The following is a 6000-nucleotide window of genomic DNA, read 5'->3' on the forward strand; positions in this document are numbered from 1 at the left end:
TCTGCAATCTCTGGTGGCCAATAACTGGCTCCGTGCCTGCGTGACCATTGCATGCTGCAGACACGCGTTACTCTTTTTTTTCCCTCTCCATTCAAAGTGATGCTATAATTTGGCCCATTTAGTGTCCAGTATACTGTGGCATTTTTATGATATAAAATCAATGGTGGGGCACCATCTGCTTTGGCAAGCTAAATCCATCCATCCATTTTCAATAGCGGCTCACCTCATTAGGGTCGTGGGTGAGCTGGAGCATATCCAGATGACTTTGGGAGAGAGGCAGGGTACATTATGGATTGGTGGCCACTCCATCTTTGGGCATTTAAAACCAAAGAAAACTATACTGCACTCACTGTGCTTTTGTTAAGAATCTGAATTCTCAGCGTTCAAAAAAAAAAAAAATGCACAAAATATGCCACATTATTTTTCCCACCCCACTTATTGAGTATATGGGGATTTTGAGCAGTGTTATTTTTACCAGAATTTTGGCTCGTTTTATTTGACCCAGCAGAATGGGTAGGCTAAAGAGCTGAAGCGGGAGCAGGTCACCTTATTTTCTGTGTGTGCTTGAGTTGAATTCACTTTGATGTAACATTCTTAGAGAATGTTGGTGGTGAACAGGTGGTTCAGTCGACTTTGGACATGGGCAGATGAAAAATGTTAATTTAAGGTGTTAACATTTAGTTCAGCCTTTACTGATAACACCCAACAATAAAAGGACGAGTGAGTAGTAACTGTTAGCAAGTACAAGTGACACATGCCATTCAAATTGGTTAATTCTCAGTCACACTTAGACAATGTAGCAAAAGACATCATAGGAATCTGATAAGAATTCTCATTTGGTACATTTTGTACATGTACCTTGGCTAACATGGATCAACTACTTTACCCATGTTGAAAATCCTTAAATGATCCATACAATGCATTAAAGAGCCTGTGCGATTCTACAGTGGTGAAAAGAAATCGGTCAAATATTTATGTCGAATGACCCAGTGATCATAAGGAGACATTTCTTTTCCAAAAGGGGTCAAAGTTGACATCCTCTCCCACAACTGACTTGTTCCCAGGGGAAGAATCTATGATCACATCACATTGATTCTTTGCTTTCCGCAGATTCTCTAGCAGATTGACAGGACATCACATTTGTGACCTCAATGATCCAAGTCATTGTGATCCGTGTCAAAGTGTAGCCTTTTGATGGTTCTACTCTGATGTCTCTTCACAAAGTGCAGGATAATGATGCATTGGAGTTTGTAGTTTTGTTTGATAAAAACACAGTGCATAACTCATCAAGTCTCATTTCAGCTAAGTGAAGCAGAAATGAGCTAGTCATTGCAGTGTGTTGCTGGTTCGCCGTGTCATCCGGCTAATAATGAAGCATTAAAAAAAAAAAAAACATTTAAGGAATTAGACCTATTAGGGTGTCTGCATAATTGAGATAAGACAGAGATGCAACAGAGATTTGAAAACGGGTGATTGTGTAACATTCTCAGCAATTAAGAAACCCCAGCCATGCTGCATTATCGCCTCAACTCGACCTCTGCACAAATCCCATTTGGTACAACCATAGATGCAATCTACTTGAAAGCCAATAATTTTGGCTTCTGTATTGTATGAGGGGACAAAAAAGGTGCTGTCTTTTTCTCATTGTGAGGTTGATTCCACAAGTATTGCATGAACATGAAAGACAATCAATAGAATAGATTTTTATGAGAAGTTGTTTAAAATATAGGATTTGCCATAATCTTTTCTTGGGCTCACAATGAAGAAAAGCACCAAATCAAATTTTCTTCTTATATTTCCATTAATTTTAAAGGCTTGCCCATTTGTTTCAAAGTGCTCTATAAATAGAGTTGAGTTCAGTCGAGTTGAGTTAATGTCACCCAAGCTGAAGTTCCTGTTCCGATTCGATTCTTCTGTTATCATTGGATAGTAATAATGTTGGGCAATCTGGTGCACTGCAGTAATGCAGGCTCAATCCCTGGCACCAGTATTGTTCAGCTTAATGAAACTCTTTTGGCAGCATGCTCCCAGCAGCATTGGTGTTTCCTACCGGTCGAGCAGAGTCTATGTATGATTTGGAAGTGCATACTGGTGAGTCAGTGCTCACTCGAAGGTCCTGAACAAATCATCGGGAATGAAGGGTGAGCAAAAGCGTGTGACTGCTTCAAGCAAAATCATAAAGAGAAATAATCATCATCATATTAGTTATTAAATACAATCAGAATTATGGAATAGACAGAACACATGTCAGCTGACTTAAGAGGAGGTGCATACCGTGGATAAACGATTTCACAAGAATAAAGCAGGTTGAGTACAATTCTGGCATTCAGTTATTTGTCAACAACAGCAGGTGTTTGGGAAAATGCAGCAGTCTGTCGATGATTACTTTGGACCAACAGGCTACAACACATTGTGGACATATGTCTTAGATCAGCAATGATGACTCAAATCTAGCGCAACACAGTTTTTTTTCATGTTGTTTTGCTCATGCACATTGTCAACTTTTGATTTTACATTTCAGTACAACTGAGCTGAATCATGAGTTACTTTTACCTGTGTTTTTTAGTATTAAACTTAGGGACGCTGTGTGCTCTGCTGACAAGTACCGTATTTTCCGCACTATAAGGCGCATCGGATTATAAGGCGCACCTTCAACGAATGGCCCATTTTAAAACTTTGTTCATATATAAGACGCACCGGATTATAAGGCGCATAGAATAAATAACTCAACGTTGCTCAAACGTTAATATCACACAACACACAAAATAAACACGTAAAGCTTACTTTAATAAGTTAGTCCTCATCCACAAATCCATATTGGTCCATATATAAGGCTCACCAGATTATAAGGCGCACTGTCGGCTTTTGAGAAATTTGGAGGTTTTTAGGTGCGCCTTATAGTGCAGAAAATACGGTAGTCGCTACACAGATGGAGCCAGCCGAATTGAAACATGTCAGCCTGGCAGTCGCCAGCAAAGATCCTCCGGCGTTTAATCAATGCCGCACAGTGGCACTCTTGTGCATATTCTCCCAACCAACCTCTACTTTATTAACAAGCGACAACCCTGGAGTCTTAACTGCCTTCAATATGAGTCCATTACTTCACTTACTCCTTAATTGTACTACCTCTTCTCTTGGTACATGCTTTTTCTTTTAAGACCTCTTCTTTTGGTATAAATGTTGCAAAAAAGTCAAACCCTGTGTGCTCACGGAATTAAAGACTTGCGAGGTACATTGAGGTCTCCTGCAACATCATGCACTGGCGATGGTTCAAACTTCTTGGATTTATCTAACTTTGGAAGCATGTTTTGCTGTCCTCTCAAATCTGTCATTTTGGCATCCTCAGGCTAGAATCTGGCTGGAGCCACCCTAATTTGTGGCAGTTTCCTGTCAAATTTGGTCCTGCGTGCTTTCTGCACACATTCATGCGATGTTTTTTGTCTTTCGCAGTCCAAAGACTGTAGAACGTCCAGTGGCCCATGAAAGCAAAACATCATTTTACATGTTTTGATTTAGTTAACTGTCCAGAAATAGCTGATGATGCTGGGAAACACCTGCCCCATGATGGTCACCAACACTTACTGATGCGCGTGAACAGCCCAGGCACAGAGCTCCCATCATTAAAACAACGAGTCAACGTAATGGCTCAATAGTGAGTTAGATATTGAATCATTTATTTGTATTTGTTCGTCCAATACATTAAAGTGACCTGAACGGTGGGCAACCTGCTTATTATTGATTAACCACCAAACATCCAGTCATAAAAGTACAGTAGTATTCTGGTTAAATTGCTTTTATTGGATTTATTTCAAACAGAATAAAATGTACATGCTGCCACTCAATGTGCATTGTGTTAGATGAAGCAGTGTGCACATCCCGCTTGTGACAACACGTCCACATGCCCTACATAAGATATTTTTATACTTAAAGTGCGCTCAATTTTTGTAATAGATTTCTTCGACACTCAAGTCTCTGGAAAATTCCATGTTCCATGATTTACAGCCATCCTCACACTTGAATGAGTCAAACCTTTTTTGATAGTCACGCACAAATTCCTATATCATGCACGGTAGATGTGTCAGCAGAATGTAGCCCTTAGCGCACAAGCTGACGTGTAATCGTGCTCTCCTTGCTGAGAAATTAGAACTAGTCTCCTCCAATAAATGAGTGGATTAATACTGTACAAAACATGCCATTAAGCAAGAATGATGTAGCCCAAAGCCAGTGATATTTAGAAAGCAATTGCATGTCGTTCGGTCTTGGCCAGATGTTGGAGCTTCGTAAGAGACTCTGAAGAAGCTTCTTCCTCATTCTGTCAGCACATCCTTCCATAACAAGGACACTGGTCTGTGGAACCAGAAAGTATTTTACCATTTTTGAATAGCGCACATCTACAAAACATATCTAGATGAATAAAACAATTGATGGTACACAAAAAATCCCCATTGGCGTAAACCTTTTAAAAATTGGCTTTAGAAACTAGAGGCGCAACATTAGACCGCAGTTCAAGGAATCAGACCACTGAGGACAGCAATTTCATAATCTCAATACTGTAGCGTGTTACAAAAGCAATCGCTCTGCAGCAAACACAGAGTGTGACGGAGGCCATGTTATCAGCTGCACAGGCCGACACACTTCACTCTCTTTGCCTCTGGCTTTGCACCGTCACAAACATGGGACCACAGAAGTCAGTGCAGCGTGGCATGAAGACATCTTTACCGCATGGGCTTTGTGCTACATAAAGATGGAGGCCTTTTGCGCCCATGAGTGACACTACAGTACAAATACACGAATATATGGAGTTTATCACACGGTTTTTCTTTTCTGGTGAAGCATTTTATCAGTTACAACCATCCAGGAAAGGAATTTAACCATATCTTGTACTAAAACAGCTAAAAACAATATTGACCAGTCAATGTCTGCCATTTAGCAACTGAATATATGCACTGTGACCTGCACTGCTCCATAGATTTCCAGTCCATCTGTGAGCATGTTTGACTCTTAGATTGTCTTTGTATTGCTAACTTCAATTCAGTCACTACATAACAAACTTCAATTTTAATTGGCGCCACAAGCCATACAAGTTTTAAAGAAAGGAGTTATACATCAGAAATTTAGTGCATGCTCATGAAATTTTATTTCGTGACCAGTTTGGTCTGTCGTATAAAATCAGTATTACTTGCAGCAACCAGATTCCCCCAAAGGTACATCACATTTTTGTCTGTCTACCTAGAACAGAGCTAATTGGGTACGGAAAACAGGGCGAGCCTGTTGCCGCTTTGAATATATGCTAAAATATACATATAAAACATGACCAAAACTCATTCTAATTTTTGTTGGACCGAGTTCTTCTGTTTAAATTCTGTCACGGTCGGGTGGAGCATGGAGCAGGACGACCAGGTGCAGCTTGGACCAGGGTTTATTGGTGAACTCAAAAAAGGCAAACTGACACGACGTAACCACAATAACATAAATGACTGACCGGGACGTGAAACCAGACGACATCGGGACATGACGACAGCAAGACCGGACGACAACAGGAACCAAAAAGACCTCATGACAGGAACACACAACGTAACTCCAACACCGAACAACCACAACCAATGATCCGACAGGGAGTGAGGGGCAGACAGGACTTATATACACGACAGGTAACGAGAGGCAGGTGGGAATATCACACTGATCATGGGCACAGAGGAGGGGAGGGGCAAGCACACAGACAGAAACCAAGACAACAGACACATAGTGGAGCAGTTGGGGACGAGACGTGACAAAATTCACCTCTAAGGTTTGAGGTGGATTACATCTACGATGGGCATTTTCTTTGTATAGTGGGAGTCACCTTATGGTGTATTAGTCTCGCAATGACATGGTACTATATACACTCTACCTGTAGCTCATCTCATCTTTTCATTCATATCCAAGTCTTCCATATAATCAGACATATCAAGACTGGGCCACAGGGAGGGAGAAAAAATGGAATTAGGTCACATGCAACAT

The sequence above is a fragment of the Syngnathus floridae genome, chromosome 1 (genome assembly GCF_059516105.1).
Source record: "Syngnathus floridae isolate MCC-2025c chromosome 1, RoL_Sflo_1.0, whole genome shotgun sequence".
NCBI lineage: Eukaryota > Metazoa > Chordata > Actinopteri > Syngnathiformes > Syngnathidae > Syngnathus > Syngnathus floridae.